The sequence below is a fragment of the Ranitomeya variabilis genome, chromosome 5 (genome assembly GCF_051348905.1).
Source record: "Ranitomeya variabilis isolate aRanVar5 chromosome 5, aRanVar5.hap1, whole genome shotgun sequence".
Taxonomy (NCBI): domain Eukaryota; kingdom Metazoa; phylum Chordata; class Amphibia; order Anura; family Dendrobatidae; genus Ranitomeya; species Ranitomeya variabilis.
This window is the reverse complement of record NC_135236.1, coordinates 593,683,260-593,707,483: the sequence shown is the minus strand read 5'-3', so window position 1 is coordinate 593,707,483 and position 24,224 is coordinate 593,683,260. Positions and strand designations below refer to the sequence as shown.

The 24,224-nt window shown below is 34.1% G+C and overlaps 20 non-coding genes across 20 annotated transcripts; all 20 read left to right on the top strand.

The window, feature by feature from the left end:
• Window positions 1-988: 988 nt before the first annotated feature.
• On the top strand, window positions 989-1,070 carry TRNAL-UAG (transfer RNA leucine (anticodon UAG)). The gene has a single exon. It is a non-coding gene; the product is annotated as a tRNA-Leu (tRNA).
• Window positions 1,071-2,324: 1,254 nt separating this feature from the next.
• Window positions 2,325-2,406, top strand: TRNAL-UAG (transfer RNA leucine (anticodon UAG)). Its single transcript has one exon. It is a non-coding gene; the product is annotated as a tRNA-Leu (tRNA).
• A 1,254-nt stretch (window positions 2,407-3,660) lies between these two features.
• On the top strand, window positions 3,661-3,742 carry TRNAL-UAG (transfer RNA leucine (anticodon UAG)). Its single transcript has one exon. It is a non-coding gene; the product is annotated as a tRNA-Leu (tRNA).
• Window positions 3,743-4,996: 1,254 nt separating this feature from the next.
• Window positions 4,997-5,078, top strand: TRNAL-UAG (transfer RNA leucine (anticodon UAG)). Its single transcript has one exon. It is a non-coding gene; the product is annotated as a tRNA-Leu (tRNA).
• A 3,328-nt stretch (window positions 5,079-8,406) lies between these two features.
• TRNAL-AAG (transfer RNA leucine (anticodon AAG)) lies at window positions 8,407-8,488 on the top strand. Its single transcript has one exon. It is a non-coding gene; the product is annotated as a tRNA-Leu (tRNA).
• Window positions 8,489-9,428: 940 nt separating this feature from the next.
• Window positions 9,429-9,510, top strand: TRNAL-UAG (transfer RNA leucine (anticodon UAG)). Its single transcript has one exon. It is a non-coding gene; the product is annotated as a tRNA-Leu (tRNA).
• A 1,251-nt stretch (window positions 9,511-10,761) lies between these two features.
• Window positions 10,762-10,843, top strand: TRNAL-UAG (transfer RNA leucine (anticodon UAG)). The gene has a single exon. It is a non-coding gene; the product is annotated as a tRNA-Leu (tRNA).
• A 1,560-nt stretch (window positions 10,844-12,403) lies between these two features.
• On the top strand, window positions 12,404-12,485 carry TRNAL-AAG (transfer RNA leucine (anticodon AAG)). Its single transcript has one exon. It is a non-coding gene; the product is annotated as a tRNA-Leu (tRNA).
• Window positions 12,486-13,425: 940 nt separating this feature from the next.
• Window positions 13,426-13,507, top strand: TRNAL-UAG (transfer RNA leucine (anticodon UAG)). Its single transcript has one exon. It is a non-coding gene; the product is annotated as a tRNA-Leu (tRNA).
• Window positions 13,508-15,067: 1,560 nt separating this feature from the next.
• Window positions 15,068-15,149, top strand: TRNAL-AAG (transfer RNA leucine (anticodon AAG)). The gene has a single exon. It is a non-coding gene; the product is annotated as a tRNA-Leu (tRNA).
• A 940-nt stretch (window positions 15,150-16,089) lies between these two features.
• Window positions 16,090-16,171, top strand: TRNAL-UAG (transfer RNA leucine (anticodon UAG)). The gene has a single exon. It is a non-coding gene; the product is annotated as a tRNA-Leu (tRNA).
• A 231-nt stretch (window positions 16,172-16,402) lies between these two features.
• TRNAL-AAG (transfer RNA leucine (anticodon AAG)) lies at window positions 16,403-16,484 on the top strand. The gene has a single exon. It is a non-coding gene; the product is annotated as a tRNA-Leu (tRNA).
• A 940-nt stretch (window positions 16,485-17,424) lies between these two features.
• On the top strand, window positions 17,425-17,506 carry TRNAL-UAG (transfer RNA leucine (anticodon UAG)). Its single transcript has one exon. It is a non-coding gene; the product is annotated as a tRNA-Leu (tRNA).
• A 231-nt stretch (window positions 17,507-17,737) lies between these two features.
• TRNAL-AAG (transfer RNA leucine (anticodon AAG)) lies at window positions 17,738-17,819 on the top strand. Its single transcript has one exon. It is a non-coding gene; the product is annotated as a tRNA-Leu (tRNA).
• Window positions 17,820-18,759: 940 nt separating this feature from the next.
• On the top strand, window positions 18,760-18,841 carry TRNAL-UAG (transfer RNA leucine (anticodon UAG)). The gene has a single exon. It is a non-coding gene; the product is annotated as a tRNA-Leu (tRNA).
• Window positions 18,842-19,072: 231 nt separating this feature from the next.
• TRNAL-AAG (transfer RNA leucine (anticodon AAG)) lies at window positions 19,073-19,154 on the top strand. Its single transcript has one exon. It is a non-coding gene; the product is annotated as a tRNA-Leu (tRNA).
• Window positions 19,155-20,094: 940 nt separating this feature from the next.
• On the top strand, window positions 20,095-20,176 carry TRNAL-UAG (transfer RNA leucine (anticodon UAG)). Its single transcript has one exon. It is a non-coding gene; the product is annotated as a tRNA-Leu (tRNA).
• A 231-nt stretch (window positions 20,177-20,407) lies between these two features.
• TRNAL-AAG (transfer RNA leucine (anticodon AAG)) lies at window positions 20,408-20,489 on the top strand. The gene has a single exon. It is a non-coding gene; the product is annotated as a tRNA-Leu (tRNA).
• Window positions 20,490-21,419: 930 nt separating this feature from the next.
• Window positions 21,420-21,501, top strand: TRNAL-UAG (transfer RNA leucine (anticodon UAG)). Its single transcript has one exon. It is a non-coding gene; the product is annotated as a tRNA-Leu (tRNA).
• Window positions 21,502-23,066: 1,565 nt separating this feature from the next.
• On the top strand, window positions 23,067-23,148 carry TRNAL-AAG (transfer RNA leucine (anticodon AAG)). The gene has a single exon. It is a non-coding gene; the product is annotated as a tRNA-Leu (tRNA).
• The last annotated feature ends 1,076 nt before the right edge of the window (window positions 23,149-24,224 follow it).

The window sequence follows — 24,224 nt, the reverse complement described above, 5'->3', positions numbered from 1 at the left end:
AGGCTCCAGTCTCTTCGGAGGCGTGGGTTCAAATCCCACTGCTGCCAGTATTATGAGGTTTTGAGAACCCTTTGATCTAATTCTGAGGATTTTGTATTTCCATGAGTGTGTGCATTTCTATTTTGGAAAAGACAGTTTTAGACTTTAGTTTAGAGACTTACCTAAATTTTAACAGACTTGTGGGTTCAAATGCCACTAGTATGAGTTCTTTTAAACCTTTTTATCTTATTCTTATAATTATGCTAACATGCAAAATTAGCATATGCTTTAAACCCACTGCTGCCAGTATTATGAGTTCTTGAAATGTTTTTGTACTTATTCTTATGATTTTGCTAACATGCAAATTAGCATGTGATTTAATCTTCTTTTGTATTTGCATGATTTTCCAGTTTTCAGTTCAGATAAAGACTGTTGAAAGAATCCTTGCTTTTTTCTAATGTTTAGAGACATGCCCATTCAAATCCCACTGCTGCCATTATTATGAGGTTTTGAGAACCCTTTGATCTAATTCTCATGATTTTGTATTTTCATGAGTGTGTTAATTTCTGTTTAGGAAAAGACAGTTGAAAGAATCATTGATTTTTCCTATTGTTAAGAGACTTACCCATATTCCAACAGACTTGTGAGTTCAAATCCCACTGCTGCCACTAGTATGAGTTCTTTTAAACCTTTTTATCTCATTCTTATAATTATGCTAACATGCAAAATTAGCATATGCTTTAATCTCACTGCTGCCAGTATTATGAGATCTTGAAATGTTTTTGTACTTATTCTTATGATTTTGCTAGCATGCAAATTAGCATGTGATATAATCTTCTTTTGTATTTGTATGATTTAGCAGTTTTCAGTTAAGATAAAGACCGTTGATAGAATCTTTGTTTTTGCCTAATGTTTAGAGACATGCCCATTTTCCAAAATGTACTAATTTTAAATGTTGTCAAATGTACTTCACTTTCTCTAAGGAAGCTTAATTATCCATGCTGTTTAAGGTAGCATGGCCGAGTGGTCTAAGGCGCTGGATTTAGGCTCCAGTCTCTTTGGAGGCGTGGGTTCAAATCCCACTGCTGCCAACATATTGAGGTTTTGAAAACCTTTTCAGCTTATATTTATGATTTTGCTAACAGAAAAATTAGCATATTTTTGTATGAGTGCGTGCTTTGCTTTTTTGGAAAAGACAAAAGATAGAATCATTGCTTTTTCCTTTTTGTTTAGAGACCTATCCATTTTCCACAATGCACAAGTTTAAAATGTAGTCAGATACACTAAACTTACTCTAAGGAAGCTCTTTTAATGATGCATTAGGTCGCATGGCCGAGCGGTCTAAGGCGCTGGATTAAGGCTCCAGTCTCTTCGGAGGCGTGGGTTCAAATCCCACTGCTGCCAGTATTATGAGGTTTTGAGAACCCTTTGATCTAATTCTGAGGATTTTGTATTTCCATGAGTGTGTGCATTTCTATTTTGGAAAAGACAGTTTTAGACTTTAGTTTAGAGACTTACCTAAATTTTAACAGACTTGTGGGTTCAAATGCCACTAGTATGAGTTCTTTTAAACCTTTTTATCTTATTCTTATAATTATGCTAACATGCAAAATTAGCATATGCTTTAAACCCACTGCTGCCAGTATTATGAGTTCTTGAAATGTTTTTGTACTTATTCTTATGATTTTGCTAACATGCAAATTAGCATGTGATTTAATCTTCTTTTGTATTTGCATGATTTTCCAGTTTTCAGTTCAGATAAAGACTGTTGAAAGAATCCTTGCTTTTTTCTAATGTTTAGAGACATGCCCATTCAAATCCCACTGCTGCCATTATTATGAGGTTTTGAGAACCCTTTGATCTAATTCTTATGATTTTGTATTTTCATGAGTGTGTTAATTTCTGTTTAGGAAAAGACAGTTGAAAGAATCATTGATTTTTCCTATTGTTAAGAGACTTACCCATATTCCAACAGACTTGTGAGTTCAAATCCCACTGCTGCCACTAGTATGAGTTCTTTTAAACCTTTTTATCTCATTCTTATAATTATGCTAACATGCAAAATTAGCATATGCTTTAATCTCACTGCTGCCAGTATTATGAGATCTTGAAATGTTTTTGTACTTATTCTTATGATTTTGCTAGCATGCAAATTAGCATGTGATATAATCTTCTTTTGTATTTGTATGATTTAGCAGTTTTCAGTTAAGATAAAGACCGTTGATAGAATCTTTGTTTTTGCCTAATGTTTAGAGACATGCCCATTTTCCAAAATGTACTAATTTTAAATGTTGTCAAATGTACTTCACTTTCTCTAAGGAAGCTTAATTATCCATGCTGTTTAAGGTAGCATGGCCGAGTGGTCTAAGGCGCTGGATTTAGGCTCCAGTCTCTTTGGAGGCGTGGGTTCAAATCCCACTGCTGCCAACATATTGAGGTTTTGAAAACCTTTTCAGCTTATATTTATGATTTTGCTAACAGAAAAATTAGCATATTTTTGTATGAGTGCGTGCTTTGCTTTTTTGGAAAAGACAAAAGATAGAATCATTGCTTTTTCCTTTTTGTTTAGAGACCTATCCATTTTACACAATGCACAAGTTTAAAATGTAGTCAGATACACTAAACTTACTCTAAGGAAGCTCTTTTAATGATGCATTAGGTTGCATGGCCGAGCGGTCTAAGGAGCTGGATTAAGGCTCCAGTCTCTTCGGAGGCGTGGGTTCAAATCCCACTGCTGCCAGTATTATGAGGTTTTGAGAACCCTTTGATCTAATTCTGAGGATTTTGTATTTCCATGAGTGTGTGCATTTCTGTTTTGGAAAAGACAGTTTTAGACTTTAGTTTAGAGACTTACCTAAATTTTAACAGACTTGTGGGTTCAAATGCCACTAGTATGAGTTCTTTTAAACCTTTTTATCTTATTCTTATAATTATGCTAACATGCAAAATTAGCATATGCTTTAAACCCACTGCTGCCAGTATTATGAGATCTTGAAATGTTTTTGTACTTATTCTTATGATTTTGCTAACATGCAAATTAGCATGTGATTTAATCTTCTTTTGTATTTGCATGATTTTCTAGTTTTCAGTTCAGATAAAGACTGTTGAAAGAATCCTTGCTTTTTTCTAATGTTTAGAGACATGCCCATTCAAATCCCACTGCTGCCATTATTATGAGGTTTTGAGAACCCTTTGATCTAATTCTTATGATTTTGTATTTTCATGAGTGTGTTAGTTTCTGTTTAGGAAAAGACAGTTGAAAGAATCATTGATTTTTCCTATTGTTAAGAGACTTACCCATATTCCAACAGACTTGTGAGTTCAAATCCCACTGCTGCCACTAGTATGAGTTCTTTTAAACCTTTTTATCTCATTCTTATAATTATGCTAACATGCAAAATTAGCATATGCTTTAATCTCACTGCTGCCAGTATTATGAGATCTTGAAATGTTTTTGTACTTATTCTTATGATTTTGCTAGCATGCAAATTAGCATGTGATATAATCTTCTTTTGTATTTGTATGATTTAGCAGTTTTCAGTTAAGATAAAGACCGTTGATAGAATCTTTGTTTTTGCCTAATGTTTAGAGACATGCCCATTTTCCAAAATGTACTAATTTTAAATGTTGTCAAATGTACTTCACTTTCTCTAAGGAAGCTTAATTAACCATGCTGTTTAAGGTAGCATGGCCGAGTGGTCTAAGGCGCTGGATTTAGGCTCCAGTCTCTTTGGAGGCGTGGGTTCAAATCCCACTGCTGCCAACATATTGAGGTTTTGAAAACCTTTTCAGCTTATATTTATGATTTTGCTAACAGAAAAATTAGCATATTTTTGTATGAGTGCGTGCTTTGCTTTTTTGGAAAAGACAAAAGATAGAATCATTGCTTTTTCCTTTTTGTTTAGAGACCTATCCATTTTACACAATGCACAAGTTTAAAATGTAGTCAGATACACTAAACTTACTCTAAGGAAGCTCTTTTAATGATGCATTAGGTCGCATGGCCGAGCGGTCTAAGGCGCTGGATTAAGGCTCCAGTCTCTTCGGAGGCGTGGGTTCAAATCCCACTGCTGCCAGTATTATGAGGTTTTGAGAACCCTTTGATCTAATTCTGAGGATTTTGTATTTCCATGAGTGTGTGCATTTCTGTTTTGGAAAAGACAGTTTTAGACTTTAGTTTAGAGACTTACCTAAATTTTAACAGACTTGTGGGTTCAAATGCCACTAGTATGAGTTCTTTTAAACCTTTTTATCTTATTCTTATAATTATGCTAACATGCAAAATTAGCATATGCTTTAAACCCACTGCTGCCAGTATTATGAGATCTTGAAATGTTTTTGTACTTATTCTTATGATTTTGCTAACATGCAAATTAGCATGTGATTTAATCTTCTTTTGTATTTGCATGATTTTCTAGTTTTCAGTTCAGATAAAGACTGTTGAAAGAATCCTTGCTTTTTTCTAATGTTTAGAGACATGCCCATTCAAATCCCACTGCTGCCATTATTATGAGGTTTTGAGAACCCTTTGATCTAATTCTTATGATTTTGTATTTTCATGAGTGTGTTAGTTTCTGTTTAGGAAAAGACAGTTGAAAGAATCATTGATTTTTCCTATTGTTAAGAGACTTACCCATATTCCAACAGACTTGTGAGTTCAAATCCCACTGCTGCCACTAGTATGAGTTCTTTTAAACCTTTTTATCTCATTCTTATAATTATGCTAACATGCAAAATTAGCATATGCTTTAATCTCACTGCTGCCAGTATTATGAGATCTTGAAATGTTTTTGTACTTATTCTTATGATTTTGCTAGCATGCAAATTAGCATGTGATATAATCTTCTTTTGTATTTGTATGATTTAGCAGTTTTCAGTTAAGAAAAAGACCGTTGATAGAATCTTTGTTTTTGCCTAATGTTTAGAGACATGCCCATTTTCCAAAATGTACTAATTTTAAATGTTGTCAAATGTACTTCACTTTCTCTAAGGAAGCTTAATTAACCATGCTGTTTAAGGTAGCATGGCCGAGTGGTCTAAGGCTCTGGATTTAGGCTCCAGTCTCTTTGGAGGCGTGGGTTCAAATCCCACTGCTGCCAACATATTGAGGTTTTGAAAACCTTTTCAGCTTATATTTATGATTTTGCTAACAGAAAAATTAGCATATTTTTGTATGAGTGCGTGCTTTGCTTTTTTGGAAAAGACAAAAGATAGAATCATTGCTTTTTCCTTTTTGTTTAGAGACCTATCCATTTTCCACAATGCACAAGTTTAAAATGTAGTCAGATACACTAAACTTACTCTAAGGAAGCTCTTTTAATGATGCATTAGGTCGCATGGCTGAGCGGTCTAAGGCGCTGGATTAAGGCTCCAGTCTCTTCGGAGGCGTGGGTTCAAATCCCACTGCTGCCAGTATTATGAGGTTTTGAGAACCCTTTGATCTAATTCTGAGGATTTTGTATTTCCATGAGTGTGTGCATTTCTGTTTTGGAAAGACAGTTATAGACTTTAGTTTAGAGACTTACCTAAATTTTAACAGACTTGTGGGTTCAAATGCCACTAGTATGAGTTCTTTTAAACCTTTTTATCTTATTCTTATAATTATGCTAACATGCAAAATTAGCATATGCTTTAAACCCACTGCTGCCAGTATTATGAGTTCTTGAAATGTTTTTGTACTTATTCTTATGATTTTGCTAACATGCAAATTAGCATGTGATTTAATCTTCTTTTGTATTTGCATGATTTTCCAGTTTTCAGTTCAGATAAAGACTGTTGAAAGAATCCTTGCTTTTTTCTAATGTTTAGAGACATGCCCATTCAAATCCCACTGCTGCCATTATTATGAGGTTTTGAGAACCCTTTGATCTAATTCTGAGGATTTTGTATTTCCATGAGTGTGTGCATTTCTGTTTTGGAAAGACAGTTATAGACTTTAGTTTAGAGACTTACCTAAATTTTAACAGACTTGTGGGTTCAAATGCCACTAGTATGAGTTCTTTTAAACCTTTTTATCTTATTCTTATAATTATGCTAACATGCAAAATTAGCATATGCTTTAAACCCGCTGCTGCCAGTTTTATGAGATCTTGAAATGTTTTTGTACTTATTCTTATGATTTTGCTAACATGCAAATTAGCATGTGATTTAATCTTCTTTTGTATTTGCATGATTTTCTAGTTTTCAGTTCAGATAAAGACTGTTGAAAGAATCCTTGCTTTTTTCTAATGTTTAGAGACATGCCCATTCAAATCCCACTGCTGCCATTATTATGAGGTTTTGAGAACCCTTTGATCTAATTCTTATGATTTTGTATTTTCATGAGTGTGTTAGTTTCTGTTTAGGAAAAGACAGTTGAAAGAATCATTGATTTTTCCTATTGTTAAGAGACTTACCCATATTCCAACAGACTTGTGAGTTCAAATCCCACTGCTGCCACTAGTATGAGTTATTTTAAACCTTTTTATCTCATTCTTATAATTATGCTAACATGCAAAATTAGCATATGCTTTAATCTCACTGCTGCCAGTATTATGAGATCTTGAAATGTTTTTGTACTTATTCTTATGATTTTGCTAGCATGCAAATTAGCATGTGATATAATCTTCTTTTGTATTTGTATGATTTAGCAGTTTTCAGTTAAGATAAAGACCGTTGATAGAATCTTTGTTTTTGCCTAATGTTTAGAGACATGCCCATTTTCCAAAATGTACTAATTTTAAATGTTGTCAAATGTACTTCACTTTCTCTAAGGAAGCTTAATTAACCATGCTGTTTAAGGTAGCATGGCCGAGTGGTCTAAGGCGCTGGATTTAGGCTCCAGTCTCTTTGGAGGCGTGCGTTCAAATCCCACTGCTGCCAACATATTGAGGTTTTGAAAACCTTTTCAGCTTTTATTTATGATTTTGCTAATAGAAAAATTAGCATATTTTTGTATGAGCGCGTGCTTTGCTTTTTTGGAAAAGACAAAAGATAGAATCATTGCTTTTTCCTTTTTGTTTAGAGACCTATCCATTTTACACAATGCACAAGTTTAAAATGTAGTCAGATACACTAAACTTACTCTCAGGAAGCTCTTTCAATGATGCATTAGGTAGCATGGCCGAGCGGTCTAAGGCGCTGGATTAAGGCTCCAGTCTCTTCGGAGGCATGGGTTCAAATCCCACTGCTGCCTGTATTATGAGGTTTTGAGAACCCTTTGATCTAATTCTGAGGATTTTGTATTTCCATGAGTGTGTGCATTTCTGTTTTGGAAAGACAGTTATAGACTTTAGTTTAGAGACTTACCTAAATTTTAACAGACTTGTGGGTTCAAATGCCACTAGTATGAGTTCTTTTAAACCTTTTTATCTTATTCTTATAATTATGCTAACATGCAAAATTAGCATATGCTTTAAACCCACTGCTGCCAGTATTATGAGTTCTTGAAATGTTTTTGTACTTATTCTTATGATTTTGCTAACATGCAAATTAGCATGTGATTTAATCTTCTTTTGTATTTGCATGATTTTCCAGTTTTCAGTTCAGATAAAGACTGTTGAAAGAATCCTTGCTTTTTTCTAATGTTTAGAGACATGCCCATTCAAATCCCACTGCTGCCATTATTATGAGGTTTTGAGAACCCTTTGATCTAATTCTTATGATTTTGTATTTTCATGAGTGTGTTAGTTTCTGTTTAGGAAAAGACAGTTGAAAGAATCATTGATTTTTCCTATTGTTAAGAGACTTACCCATATTCCAACAGACTTGTGAGTTCAAATCCCACTGCAGCCACTAGTATGAGTTCTTTTAAACCTTTTTATCTCATTCTTATAATTATGCTAACATGCAAAATTAGCATATGCTTTAATCTCACTGCTGCCAGTATTATGAGATCTTGAAATGTTTTTGTACTTATTCTTATGATTTTGCTAGCATGCAAATTAGCATGTGATATAATCTTCTTTTGTATTTGTATGATTTAGCAGTTTTCAGTTAAGATAAAGACCGTTGATAGAATCTTTGTTTTTGCCTAATGTTTAGAGACATGCCCATTTTCCAAAATGTACTAATTTTAAATGTTGTCAAATGTACTTCACTTTCTCTAAGGAAGCTTAATTAACCATGCTGTTTAAGGTAGCATGGCCGAGTGGTCTAAGGCACTGGATTTAGGCTCCAGTCTCTTTGGATGTGTGGGTTCAAATCCCACTGCTGCCAACATATTGAGGTTTTGAAAACCTTTTCAGCTTATATTTATGATTTTGCTAATAGAAAAATTAGCATATTTTTGTATGAGCGCGTGCTTTGCTTTTTTGGAAAAGACAAAAGATAGAATCATTGCTTTTTCCTTTTTGTTTAGAGACCTATCCATTTTCCACAATGCACAAGTTTAAAATGTAGTCAGATACACTAAACTTACTCTAAGGAAGCTCTTTTAATGATGCATTAGGTAGCATGGCCGAGCGGTCTAAGGCGCTGGATTAAGGCTCCAGTCTCTTCGGAGGCGTGGGTTCAAATCCCACTGCTGCCAGTATTATGAGGTTTTGAGAACCCTTTGATCTAATTCTGAGGATTTTGTATTTCCATGAGTGTGTGCATTTCTGTTTTGGAAAGACAGTTATAGACTTTAGTTTAGAGACTTACCTAAATTTTAACAGACTTGTGGGTTCAAATGCCACTAGTATGAGTTCTTTTAAACCTTTTTATCTTATTCTTATAATTATGCTAACATGCAAAATTAGCATATGCTTTAAACCCACTGCTGCCAGTATTATGAGTTCTTGAAATGTTTTTGTACTTATTCTTATGATTTTGCTAACATGCAAATTAGCATGTGATTTAATCTTCTTTTGTATTTGCATGATTTTCCAGTTTTCAGTTCAGATAAAGACTGTTGAAAGAATCCTTGCTTTTTTCTAATGTTTAGAGACATGCCCATTCAAATCCCACTGCTGCCATTATTATGAGGTTTTGAGAACCCTTTGATCTAATTCTTATGATTTTGTATTTTCATGAGTGTGTTAGTTTCTGTTTAGGAAAAGACAGTTGAAAGAATCATTGATTTTTCCTATTGTTAAGAGACTTACCCATATTCCAACAGACTTGTGAGTTCAAATCCCACTGCAGCCACTAGTATGAGTTCTTTTAAACCTTTTTATCTCATTCTTATAATTATGCTAACATGCAAAATTAGCATATGCTTTAATCTCACTGCTGCCAGTATTATGAGATCTTGAAATGTTTTTGTACTTATTCTTATGATTTTGCTAGCATGCAAATTAGCATGTGATATAATCTTCTTTTGTATTTGTATGATTTTGCAGTTTTCAGTTAAGATAAAGACCGTTGATAGAATCTTTGTTTTTGCCTAATGTTTAGAGACATGCCCATTTTCCAAAATGTACTAATTTTAAATGTTGTCAAATGTACTTCACTTTCTCTAAGGAAGCTTAATTAACCATGCTGTTTAAGGTAGCATGGCCGAGTGGTCTAAGGCGCTGGATTTAGGCTCCAGTCTCTTTGGAGGCGTGGGTTCAAATCCCACTGCTGCCAACATATTGAGGTTTTGAAAACCTTTTCAGCTTATATTTATGATTTTGCTGACAGAAAAATTTGCATATTTTTGTATGAGTGCGTGCTTTGCTTTTTTGGAAAAGACAAAAGATAGAATCATTGCTTTTTCCTTTTTGTTTAGAGACCTATCCATTTTCCACAATGCACAAGTTTAAAATGTAGTCAGATACACTAAACTTACTCTAAGGAAGCTCTTTTAATGATGCATTAGGTCGCATGGCTGAGCGGTCTAAGGCGCTGGATTAAGGCTCCAGTCTCTTCGGAGGCGTGGGTTCAAATCCCACTGCTGCCAGTATTATGAGGTTTTGAGAACCCTTTGATCTAATTCTGAGGATTTTGTATTTCCATGAGTGTGTGCATTTCTGTTTTGGAAAGAGTTATAGACTTTAGTTTAGAGACTTACCTAAATTTTAACAGACTTGTGGGTTCAAATGCCACTAGTATGAGTTCTTTTAAACCTTTTTATCTTATTCTTATAATTATGCTAACATGCAAAATTAGCATATGCTTTAAACCCACTGCTGCCAGTATTATGAGTTCTTGAAATGTTTTTGTACTTATTCTTATGATTTTGCTAACATGCAAATTAGCATGTGATTTAATCTTCTTTTGTATTTGCATGATTTTCCAGTTTTCAGTTCAGATAAAGACTGTTGAAAGAATCCTTGCTTTTTTCTAATGTTTAGAGACATGCCCATTCAAATCCCACTGCTGCCATTATTATGAGGTTTTGAGAACCCTTTGATCTAATTCTTATGATTTTGTATTTTCATGAGTGTGTTAATTTCTGTTTAGGAAAAGACAGTTGAAAGAATCATTGATTTTTCCTATTGTTAAGAGACTTACCCATATTCCAACAGACTTGTGAGTTCAAATCCCACTGCTGCCACTAGTATGAGTTCTTTTAAACCTTTTTATCTCATTCTTATAATTATGCTAACATGCAAAATTAGCATATGCTTTAATCTCACTGCTGCCAGTATTATGAGATCTTGAAATGTTTTTGTACTTATTCTTATGATTTTGCTAGCATGCAAATTAGCATGTGATATAATCTTCTTTTGTATTTGTATGATTTAGCAGTTTTCAGTTAAGATAAAGACCGTTGATAGAATCTTTGTTTTTGCCTAATGTTTAGAGACATGCCCATTTTCCACAATGTACTAATTTTAAATGTTGTAAAATGTACTTCACTTTCTCTAAGGAAGCTTAATTAACCATGCTGTTTAAGGTAGCATGGCCGAGTGGTCTAAGGCGCTGGATTTAGGCTCCAGTCTCTTTGGAGGTGTGGGTTCAAATCCCACTGCTGCCAACATACTGAGGTTTTGAAAACCTTTTCAGCTTATATTTATGATTTTGCTAATAGAAAAATTAGCATATTTTTGTATGAGCGCGTGCTTTGCTTTTTTGGAAAAGACAAAAGATAGAATCATTGCTTTTTCCTTTTTGTTTAGAGACCTATCCATTTTCCACAATGCACAAGTTTAAAATGTAGTCAGATACACTAAACTTACTCTCAGGAAGCTCTTTTAATGATGCATTGGGTAGCATGCCCGAGTGGTCTAAGGCGCTGGCTCCAGTCTCTTCGGAGGCGTGGGTTCAAATCCCACTGCTGCCAGTATTATGAGGTTTTGAGAACCCTTTGATCTAATTCTGAGGATTTTGTATTTCCATGAGTGTGTGCATTTCTGTTTTGGAAAAGACAGTTTTAGACTTTAGTTTAGAGACTTACCTAAATTTTAACAGACTTGTGGGTTCAAATGCCACTAGTATGAGTTCTTTTAAACCTTTTTATCTTATTCTTATAATTATGCTAACATGCAAAATTAGCATATGCTTTAAACCCACTGCTGCCAGTATTATGAGATCTTGAAATGTTTTTGTACTTATTCTTATGATTTTGCTAACATGCAAATTAGCATGTGATTTAATCTTCTTTTGTATTTGCATGATTTTCTAGTTTTCAGTTCAGATAAAGACTGTTGAAAGAATCCTTGCTTTTTTCTAATGTTTAGAGACATGCCCATTCAAATCCCACTGCTGCCATTATTATGAGGTTTTGAGAACCCTTTGATCTAATTCTTATGATTTTGTATTTTCATGAGTGTGTTAGTTTCTGTTTAGGAAAAGACAGTTGAAAGAATCATTGATTTTTCCTATTGTTAAGAGACTTACCCATATTCCAACAGACTTGTGAGTTCAAATCCCACTGCTGCCACTAGTATGAGTTCTTTTAAACCTTTTTATCTCATTCTTATAATTATGCTAACATGCAAAATTAGCATATGCTTTAATCTCACTGCTGCCAGTATTATGAGATCTTGAAATGTTTTTGTACTTATTCTTATGATTTTGCTAGCATGCAAATTAGCATGTGATATAATCTTCTTTTGTATTTGTATGATTTTGCAGTTTTCAGTTAAGATAAAGACCGTTGATAGAATCTTTGTTTTTGCCTAATGTTTAGAGACATGCCCATTTTCCAAAATGTACTAATTTTAAATGTTGTCAAATGTACTTCACTTTCTCTAAGGAAGCTTAATTAACCATGCTGTTTAAGGTAGCATGGCCGAGTGGTCTAAGGCGCTGGATTTAGGCTCCAGTCTCTTTGGATGCGTGGGTTCAAATCCCACTGCTGCCAACATATTGAGGTTTTGAAAACCTTTTCAGCTTATATTTATGATTTTGCTAATAGAAAAATTAGCATATTTTTGTATGAGCGCGTGCTTTGCTTTTTTGGAAAAGACAAAAGATAGAATCATTGCTTTTTCCTTTTTGTTTAGAGACCTATCCATTTTCCACAATGCACAAGTTTAAAATGTAGTCAGATACACTAAACTTACTCTAAGGAAGCTCTTTTAATGATGCATTAGGTAGCATGGCCGAGCGGTCTAAGGCGCTGGATTAAGGCTCCAGTCTCTTCGGAGGCGTGGGTTCAAATCCCACTGCTGCCAGTATTATGAGGTTTTGAGAACCCTTTGATCTAATTCTGAGGATTTTGTATTTCCATGAGTGTGTGCATTTCTGTTTTGGAAAGACAGTTATAGACTTTAGTTTAGAGACTTACCTAAATTTTAACAGACTTGTGGGTTCAAATGCCACTAGTATGAGTTCTTTTAAACCTTTTTATCTTATTCTTATAATTATGCTAACATGCAAAATTAGCATATGCTTTAAACCCACTGCTGCCAGTATTATGAGTTCTTGAAATGTTTTTATACTTATTCTTATGATTTTGCTAACATGCAAATTAGCATGTGATTTAATCTTCTTTTGTATTTGCATGATTTTCCAGTTTTCAGTTCGGATAAAGACTGTTGAAAGAATCCTTGCTTTTTTCTAATGTTTAGAGACATGCCCATTCAAATCCCACTGCTGCCATTATTATGAGGTTTTGAGAACCCTTTGATCTAATTCTTATGATTTTGTATTTTCATGAGTGTGTTAATTTCTGTTTAGGAAAAGACAGTTGAAAGAATCATTGATTTTTCCTATTGTTAAGAGACTTACCCATATTCCAACAGACTTGTGAGTTCAAATCCCACTGCTGCCACTAGTATGAGTTCTTTTAAACCTTTTTATCTCATTCTTATAATTATGCTAACATGCAAAATTAGCATATGCTTTAATCTCACTGCTGCCAGTATTATGAGATCTTGAAATGTTTTTGTACTTATTCTTATGATTTTGCTAGCATGCAAATTAGCATGTGATATAATCTTCTTTTGTATTTGTATGATTTAGCAGTTTTCAGTTAAGATAAAGACCGTTGATAGAATCTTTGTTTTTGCCTAATGTTTAGAGACATGCCCATTTTCCAAAATGTACTAATTTTAAATGTTGTAAAATGTACTTCACTTTCTCTAAGGAAGCTTAATTAACCATGCTGTTTAAGGTAGCATGGCCGAGTGGTCTAAGGCGCTGGATTTAGGCTCCAGTCTCTTTGGAGGTGTGGGTTCAAATCCCACTGCTGCCAACATACTGAGGTTTTGAAAACCTTTTCAGCTTATATTTATGATTTTGCTAATAGAAAAATTAGCATATTTTTGTATGAGCGCGTGCTTTGCTTTTTTGGAAAAGACAAAAGATAGAATCATTGCTTTTTCCTTTTTGTTTAGAGACCTATCCATTTTCCACAATGCACAAGTTTAAAATGTAGTCAGATACACTAAACTTACTCTCAGGAAGCTCTTTTAATGATGCATTGGGTAGCATGCCCGAGTGGTCTAAGGCGCTGGCTCCAGTCTCTTCGGAGGCGTGGGTTCAAATCCCACTGCTGCCAGTATTATGAGGTTTTGAGAACCCTTTGATCTAATTCTGAGGATTTTGTATTTCCATGAGTGTGTGCATTTCTGTTTTGGAAAAGACAGTTTTAGACTTTAGTTTAGAGACTTACCTAAATTTTAACAGACTTGTGGGTTCAAATGCCACTAGTATGAGTTCTTTTAAACCTTTTTATCTTATTCTTATAATTATGCTAACATGCAAAATTAGCATATGCTTTAAACCCACTGCTGCCAGTATTATGAGATCTTGAAATGTTTTTGTACTTATTCTTATGATTTTGCTAACATGCAAATTAGCATGTGATTTAATCTTCTTTTGTATTTGCATGATTTTCTAGTTTTCAGTTCAGATAAAGACTGTTGAAAGAATCCTTGCTTTTTTCTAATGTTTAGAGACATGCCCATTCAAATCCCACTGCTGCCATTATTATGAGGTTTTGAGAACCCTTTGATCTAATTCTTATGATTTTGTATTTTCATGAGTGTGTTAGTTTCTGTTTAGGAAAAGACAGTTGAAAGAATCATTGATTTTTCCTATTGTTAAGAGACTTACCCATATTCCAACAGACTTGTGAGTTCAAATCCCACTGCTGCCACTAGTATGAGTTCTTTTAAACCTTTTTATCTCATTCTTATAATTATGCTAACATGCAAAATTAGCATATGCTTTAATCTCACTGCTGCCAGTATTATGAGATCTTGAAATGTTTTTGTACTTATTCTTATGATTTTGCTAGCATGCAAATTAGCATGTGATATAATCTTCTTTTGTATTTGTATGATTTTGCAGTTTTCAGTTAAGATAAAGACCGTTGATAGAATCTTTGTTTTTGCCTAATGTTTAGAGACATGCCCATTTTCCAAAATGTACTAATTTTAAATGTTGTCAAATGTACTTCACTTTCTCTAAGGAAGCTTAATTAACCATGCTGTTTAAGGTAGCATGGCCGAGTGGTCTAAGGCGCTGGATTTAGGCTCCAGTCTCTTTGGATGCGTGGGTTCAAATCCCACTGCTGCCAACATATTGAGGTTTTGAAAACCTTTTCAGCTTATATTTATGATTTTGCTAATAGAAAAATTAGCATATTTTTGTATGAGCGCGTGCTTTGCTTTTTTGGAAAAGACAAAAGATAGAATCATTGCTTTTTCCTTTTTGTTTAGAGACCTATCCATTTTCCACAATGCACAAGTTTAAAATGTAGTCAGATACACTAAACTTACTCTAAGGAAGCTCTTTTAATGATGCATTAGGTAGCATGGCCGAGCGGTCTAAGGCGCTGGATTAAGGCTCCAGTCTCTTCGGAGGCGTGGGTTCAAATCCCACTGCTGCCAGTATTATGAGGTTTTGAGAACCCTTTGATCTAATTCTGAGGATTTTGTATTTCCATGAGTGTGTGCATTTCTGTTTTGGAAAGACAGTTATAGACTTTAGTTTAGAGACTTACCTAAATTTTAACAGACTTGTGGGTTCAAATGCCACTAGTATGAGTTCTTTTAAACCTTTTTATCTTATTCTTATAATTATGCTAACATGCAAAATTAGCATATGCTTTAAACCCACTGCTGCCAGTATTATGAGTTCTTGAAATGTTTTTATACTTATTCTTATGATTTTGCTAACATGCAAATTAGCATGTGATTTAATCTTCTTTTGTATTTGCATGATTTTCCAGTTTTCAGTTCGGATAAAGACTGTTGAAAGAATCCTTGCTTTTTTCTAATGTTTAGAGACATGCCCATTCAAATCCCACTGCTGCCATTATTATGAGGTTTTGAGAACCCTTTGATCTAATTCTTATGATTTTGTATTTTCATGAGTGTGTTAATTTCTGTTTAGGAAAAGACAGTTGAAAGAATCATTGATTTTTCCTATTGTTAAGAGACTTACCCATATTCCAACAGACTTGTGAGTTCAAATCCCACTGCTGCCACTAGTATGAGTTCTTTTAAACCTTTTTATCTCATTCTTATAATTATGCTAACATGCAAAATTAGGATATGCTTTAATCTCACTGCTGCCAGTATTATGAGATCTTGAAATGTTTTTGTACTTATTCTTATGATTTTGCTAGCATGCAAATTAGCATGTGATATAATCTTCTTTTGTATTTGTATGATTTAGCAGTTTTCAGTTAAGATAAAGACCGTTGATAGAATCTTTGTTTTTGCCTAATGTTTAGAGACATGCCCATTTTCCAAAATGTACTAATTTTAAATGTTGTCAAATGTACTTCACTTTCTCTAAGGAAGCTTAATTAACCATGCTGTTTAAGGTAGCATGGCCGAGTGGTCTAAGGCGCTGGATTTAGGCTCCAGTCTCTTTGGAGGTGTGGGTTCAAATCCCACTGCTGCCAACATACTGAGGTTTTGAAAACCTTTTCAGCTTATATTTATGATTTTGCTAATAGAAAAATTAGCATATTTTTGTATGAGCGCGTGCTTTGCTTTTTTGGAAAAGACAAAAGATAGAATCATTGCTTTTTCCTTTTTGTTTAGAGACCTATCCATTTTCCACAATGCACAAGTTTAAAATGTAGTCAGATACACTAAACTTACTCTCAGGAAGCTCTTTTAATGATGCATTAGGTAGCATGGCCGAGTGGTCTAAGGCGCTGGATTAAGGCTCCAGTCTCTTCGGAGGCGTGGGTTCAAATCCCACTGCTGCCAGTATTATGAGGTTTTGAGAACCCTTTGATCTAATTCTGAGGATTTTGTATTTCCATGAGTGTGTGCATTTCTGTTTTGGAAAGACAGTTATAGACTTTAGTTTAGAGACTTACCTAAATTTTAACAGACTTGTGGGTTCAAATGCCACTAGTATGAGTTCTTTTAAACCTTTTTATCTTATTCTTATAATTATGCTAACATGCAAAATTAGCATATGCTTTAAACCCACTGCTGCCAGTATTATGAGTTCTTGAAATGTTTTTATACTTATTCTTATGATTTTGCTAACATGCAAATTAGCATGTGATTTAATCTTCTTTTGTATTTGCATGATTTTCCAGTTTTCAGTTCGGATAAAGACTGTTGAAAGAATCCTTGCTTTTTTCTAATGTTTAGAGACATGCCCATTCAAATCCCACTGCTGCCATTATTATGAGGTTTTGAGAACCCTTTGATCTAATTCTTATGATTTTGTATTTTCATGAGTGTGTTAATTTCTGTTTAGGAAAAGACAGTTGAAAGAATCATTGATTTTTCCTATTGTTAAGAGACTTACCCATATTCCAACAGACTTGTGAGTTCAAATCCCACTGCTGCCACTAGTATGAGTTCTTTTAAACCTTTTTATCTCATTCTTATAATTATGCTAACATGCAAAATTAGCATATGCTTTAATCTCACTGCTGCCAGTATTATGAGATCTTGAAATGTTTTTGTACTTATTCTTATGATTTTGCTAGCATGCAAATTAGCATGTGATATAATCTTCTTTTGTATTTGTATGATTTAGCAGTTTTCAGTTAAGATAAAGACCGTTGATAGAATCTTTGTTTTTGCCTAATGTTTAGAGACATGCCCATTTTCCAAAATGTACTAATTTTAAATGTTGTCAAATGTACTTCACTTTCTCTAAGGAAGCTTAATTAACCATGCTGTTTAAGGTAGCATGGCCGAGTGGTCTAAGGCGCTGGATTTAGGCTCCAGTCTCTTTGGAGGTGTGGGTTCAAATCCCACTGCTGCCAACATACTGAGGTTTTGAAAACCTTTTCAGCTTATATTTATGATTTTGCTAATAGAAAAATTAGCATATTTTTGTATGAGCGCGTGCTTTGCTTTTTTGGAAAAGACAAAAGATAGAATCATTGCTTTTTCCTTTTTGTTTAGAGACCTATCCATTTTCCACAATGCACAAGTTTAAAATGTAGTCAGATACACTAAACTTACTCTCAGGAAGCTCTTTTAATGATGCATTAGGTAGCATGGCCGAGTGGTCTAAGGCGCTGGATTAAGGCTCCAGTCTCTTCGGAGGCGTGGGTTCAAATCCCACTGCTGTCAGTATTATGAGGTTTTGAGAACCCTTTGATCTAATTCTGAGGATTTTGTATTTCCATGAGTGTGTGCATTTCTGTTTTGGAAAGACAGTTATAGACTTTAGTTTAGAGACTTACCTAAATTTTAACAGACTTGTGGGTTCAAATGCCACTAGTATGAGTTCTTTTAAACCTTTTTATCTTATTCTTATAATTATGCTAACATGCAAAATTAGCATATGCTTTAAACCCACTGCTGCCAGTATTATGAGTTCTTGAAATGTTTTTGTACTTATTCTTATGATTTTGCTAACATGCAAATTAGCATGTGATTTAATCTTCTTTTGTATTTGCATGATTTTCCAGTTTTCAGTTCAGATAAAGACTGTTGAAAGAATCCTTGCTTTTTTCTAATGTTTAGAGACATGCCCATTCAAATCCCACTGCTGCCATTATTATGAGGTTTTGAGAACCCTTTGATCTAATTCTTATGATTTTGTATTTTCATGAGTGTGTTAATTTCTGTTTAGGAAAAGACAGTTGAAAGAATCATTGATTTTTCCTATTGTTAAGAGACTTACCCATATTCCAACAGACTTGTGAGTTCAAATCCCACTGCTGCCACTAGTATGAGTTCTTTTAAACCTTTTTATCTCATTCTTATAATTATGCTAACATGCAAAATTAGCATATGCTTTAATCTCACTGCTGCCAGTATTATGAGATCTTGAAATGTTTTTGTACTTATTCTTATGATTTTGCTAGCATGCAAATTAGCATGTGATATAATCTTCTTTTGTATTTGTATGATTTAGCAGTTTTCAGTTAAGATAAAGACCGTTGATAGAATCTTTGTTTTTGCCTAATGTTTAGAGACATGCCCATTTTCCAAAATGTACTAATTTTAAATGTTGTCAAATGTACTTCACTTTCTCTAAGGAAGCTTAATTAACCATGCTGTTTAAGGTAGCATGGCCGAGTGGTCTAAGGCGCTGGATTTAGGCTCCAGTCTCTTTGGAGGTGTGGGTTCAAATCCCACTGCTGCCAACATACTGAGGTTTTGAAAACCTTTTCAGCTTATATTTATGATTTTGCTAATAGAAAAATTAGCATATTTTTGTATGAGCGCGTGCTTTGCTTTTTTGGAAAAGACAAAAGATAGAATCATTGCTTTTTCCTTTTTGTTTAGAGACCTATCCATTTTCCACAATGCACAAGTTTAAAATGTAGTCAGATACACTAAACTTACTCTCAGGAAGCTCTTTTAATGATGCATTAGGTAGCATGGCCGAGTGGTCTAAGGCGCTGGATTAAGGCTCCAGTCTCTTCGGAGGCGTGGGTTCAAATCCCACTGCTGTCAGTATTATGAGGTTTTGAGAACCCTTTGATCTAATTCTGAGGATTTTGTATTTCCATGAGTGTGTGCATTTCTGTTTTGGAAAGACAGTTATAGACTTTAGTTTAGAGACTTACCTAAATTTTAACAGACTTGTGGGTTCAAATGCCACTAGTATGAGTTCTTTTAAACCTTTTTATCTTATTCTTATAATTATGCTAACATGCAAAATTAGCATATGCTTTAAACCCACTGCTGCCAGTATTATGAGTTCTTGAAATGTTTTTGTACTTATTCTTATGATTTTGCTAACATGCAAATTAGCATGTGATTTAATCTTCTTTTGTATTTGCATGATTTTCCAGTTTTCAGTTCAGATAAAGACTGTTGAAAGAATCCTTGCTTTTTTCTAATGTTTAGAGACATGCCCATTCAAATCCCACTGCTGCCATTATTATGAGGTTTTGAGAACCCTTTGATCTAATTCTTATGATTTTGTATTTTCATGAGTGTGTTAATTTCTGTTTAGGAAAAGACAGTTGAAAGAATCATTGATTTTTCCTATTGTTAAGAGACTTACCCATATTCCAACAGACTTGTGAGTTCAAATCCCACTGCTGCCACTAGTATGAGTTCTTTTAAACCTTTTTATCTCATTCTTATAATTATGCTAACATGCAAAATTAGCATATGCTTTAATCTCACTGCTGCCAGTATTATGAGATCTTGAAATGTTTTTGTACTTATTCTTATGATTTTGCTAGCATGCAAATTAGCATGTGATATAATCTTCTTTTGTATTTGTATGATTTTGCAGTTTTCAGTTAAGATAAAGACCGTTGATAGAATCTTTGTTTTTGCCTAATGTTTAGAGACATGCCCATTTTCCAAAATGTACTAATTTTAAATGTTGTCAAATGTACTTCACTTTCTCTAAGGAAGCTTAATTAACCATGCTGTTTAAGGTAGCATGGCCGAGTGGTCTAAGGCGCTGGATTTAGGCTCCAGTCTCTTTGGAGGCGTGGGTTCAAATCCCACTGCTGCCAACATATTGAGGTTTTGAAAACCTTTTCAGCTTATATTTATGATTTTGCTAATAGAAAAATTAGCATATTTTTGTATGAGCGCGTGCTTTCCTTTTTTGGAAAAGACAAAAGATAGAATCATTGCTTTTTCCTTTTTGTTTAGAGACCTATCCATTTTACACAATGCACAAGTTTAAAATGTAGTCAGATACACTAAACTTACTCTCAGGAAGCTCTTTCAATGATGCATTAGGTAGCATGGCCGAGCGGTCTAAGGCGCTGGATTAAGGCTCCAGTCTCTTCGGAGGCGTGGGTTCAAATCCCACTGCTGCCAGTATTAGAACCCTTTGATCTAATTCTGAGGATTTTGTATTTCCATGAGTGTGTGCATTTCTGTTTTGGAAAAGACAGTTTTAGACTTTAGTTTAGAGACTTACCTAAATTTTAACAGACTTGTGGGTTCAAATGCCACTAGTATGAGTTATTTTAAACATTTTTATCTTATTCTTATAATTATGCTAACATGCAAAATTAGCATATGCTTTAAACCCACTGCTGCCAGTATTATGAGTTCTTGAAATGTTTTTGTACTTATTCTTATGATTTTGCTAACATGCAAATTAGCATGTGATTTAATCTTCTTTTGTATTTGCATGATTTTCCAGTTTTCAGTTCAGATAAAGACTGTTGAAAGAATCCTTGCTTTTTTCTAATGTTTAGAGACATGCCCATTCAAATCCCACTGCTGCCATTATTATGAGGTTTTGAGAACCCTTTGATCTAATTCTTATGATTTTGTATTTTCATGAGTGTGTTAATTTCTGTTTAGGAAAAGACAGTTGAAAGAATCATTGATTTTTCCTATTGTTAAGAGACTTACCCATATTCCAACAGACTTGTGAGTTCAAATCCCACTGCTGCCACTAGTATGAGTTCTTTTAAACCTTTTTATCTCATTCTTATAATTATGCTAACATGCAAAATTAGCATATGCTTTAATCTCACTGCTGCCAGTATTATGAGATCTTGAAATGTTTTTGTACTTATTCTTATGATTTTGCTAGCATGCAAATTAGCATGTGATATAATCTTCTTTTGTATTTGTATGATTTAGCAGTTTTCAGTTAAGATAAAGACCGTTGATAGAATCTTTGTTTTTGCCTAATGTTTAGAGATATGCCCATTTTCCAAAATGTACTAATTTTAAATGTTGTCAAATGTACTTCACTTTCTCTAAGGAAGCTTAATTATCCATGCTGTTTAAGGTAGCATGGCCGAGTGGTCTAAGGCGCTGGATTTAGGCTCCAGTCTCTTTGGAGGCGTGGGTTCAAATCCCACTGCTGCCAACATATTGAGGTTTTGAAAACCTTTTCAGCTTATATTTATGATTTTGCTAACAGAAAAATTAGCATATTTTTGTATGAGTGCGTGCTTTGCTTTTTTGGAAAAGACAAAAGATAGAATCATTGCTTTTTCCTTTTTGTTTAGAGACCTATCCATTTTCCACAATGCACAAGTTTAAAATGTAGTCAGATACACTAAACTTACTCTAAGGAAGCTCTTTTAATGATGCATTAGGTCGCATGGCCGAGCGGTCTAAGGCGCTGGATTAAGGCTCCAGTCTCTTCGGAGGCGTGGGTTCAAATCCCACTGCTGCCAGTATTATGAGGTTTTGAGAACCCTTTGATCTAATTCTGAGGATTTTGTATTTCCATGAGTGTGTGCATTTCTGTTTTGGAAAGACAGTTATAGACTTTAGTTTAGAGACTTACCTAAATTTTAACAGACTTGTGGGTTCAAATGCCACTAGTATGAGTTCTTTTAAACCTTTTTATCTTATTCTTATAATTATGCTAACATGCAAAATTAGCATATGCTTTAAACCCACTGCTGCCAGTATTATGAGTTCTTGAAATGTTTTTGTACTTATTCTTATGATTTTGCTAACATGCAAATTAGCATGTGATTTAATCTTCTTTTGTATTTGCATGATTTTCCAGTTTTCAGTTCAGATAAAGACTGTTGAAAGAATCCTTGCTTTTTTCTAATGTTTAGAGACATGCCCATTCAAATCCCACTGCTGCCATTATTATGAGGTTTTGAGAACCCTTTGATCTAATTCTTATGATTTTGTATTTTCATGAGTGTGTTAATTTCTGTTTAGGAAAAGACAGTTGAAAGAATCATTGATTTTTCCTATTGTTAAGAGACTTACCCATATTCCAACAGACTTGTGAGTTCAAATCCCACTGCTGCCACTAGTATGAGTTCTTTTAAACCTTTTTATCTCATTCTTATAATTATGCTAACATGCAAAATTAGCATATGCTTTAATCTCACTGCTGCCAGTATTATGAGATCTTGAAATGTTTTTGTACTTATTCTTATGATTTTGCTAGCATGCAAATTAGCATGTGATATAATCTTCTTTTGTATTTGTATGATTTAGCAGTTTTCAGTTAAGATAAAGACCGTTGATAGAATCTTTGTTTTTGCCTAATGTTTAGAGACATGACCATTTTCCAAAATGTACTAATTTTAAATGTTGTCAAATGTACTTCACTTTCTCTAAGGAAGCTTAATGAACCATGATGTTAAAGGTAGCATGGCCGAGTGGTCTAAGGCGCTGGATTTAGGCTCCAGTCTCTTTGGAGGCGTGAGTTCAAATCCCACTGCTGCCAACATATTGAGGTTTTGAAAACCTTTTCAGCTTATATTTATGATTTTGCTAATAGAAAAATTAGCATATTTTTGTATGAGTGCGTGCTTTGCTTTTTGGAAAAGACAAAAGATAGAATCATTGCTTTTTCCTTTTTGTTTAGAGACCTATCCATTTTCCACAATGCACAAGTTTAAAATGTAGTCAGATACACTAAACTTACTCTCAGGAAGCTTTTTTAATAATGCATTAGGTAGCATGGCCGAGCGGTCTAAGGCGCTGGATTAAGGCTCCAGTCTCTTCGGAGGCGTGGGTTCAAATCCCACTGCTGCCAGTATTATGAGGTTTTGAGAACCCTTTGATCTAATTCTGAGGATTTTGTATTTCCATGAGTGTGTGCATTTCTGTTTTGGAAAAGACAGTTTTAGACTTTAGTTTAGAGACTTACCTAAATTTGAACAGACTTGTGGGTTCAAATGCCACTAGTATGAGTTCTTTTAAACCTTTTTATCTTATTCTTATAATTATGCTAACATGCGAAATTAGCATATGCTTTAAACCCACTGCTGCCAGTATTATGAGTTCTTGAAATGTTTTTGTACTTATTCTTATGATTTTGCTAACATGCAAATTAGCATGTGATTTAATCTTCTTTTGTATTTGCATGATTTTCCAGTTTTCAGTTCAGATAAAGACTGTTGAAAGAATCCTTGCTTTTTTCTAATGTTTAGAGACATGCCCATTCAAATCCCACTGCTGCCATTATTATGAGGTTTTGAGAACCCTTTGATCTAATTCTTATGATTTTGTATTTTCATGAGTGTGTTAATTTCTGTTTAGGAAAAGACAGTTGAAAGAATCATTGATTTTTCCTATTGTTAAGAGACTTACCCATATTCCAACAGACTTGTGAGTTCAAATCCCACTGCTGCCACTAGTATGAGTTCTTTTAAACCTTTTTATCTCATTCTTATAATTATGCTAACATGCAAAATTAGCATATGCTTTAATCTCACTGCTGCCAGTATTATGAGATCTTGAAATGTTTTTGTACTTATTCTTATGATTTTGCTAGCATGCAAATTAGCATGTGATATAATCTTCTTTTGTATTTGTATGATTTAGCAGTTTTCAGTTAAGATAAAGACCGTTGATAGAATCTTTGTTTTTGCCTAATGTTTAGAGACATGACCATTTTCCAAAATGTACTAATTTTAAATGTTGTCAAATGTACTTCACTTTCTCTAAGGAAGCTTAATGAACCATGCTGTTAAAGGTAGCATGGCCGAGTGGTCTAAGGCGCTGGATTTAGGCTCCAGTGTCTTTGGAGGCGTGAGTTCAAATCCCACTGCTGCCAACATATTGAGGTTTTGAAAACCTTTTCAGCTTATATTTATGATTTTGCTAATA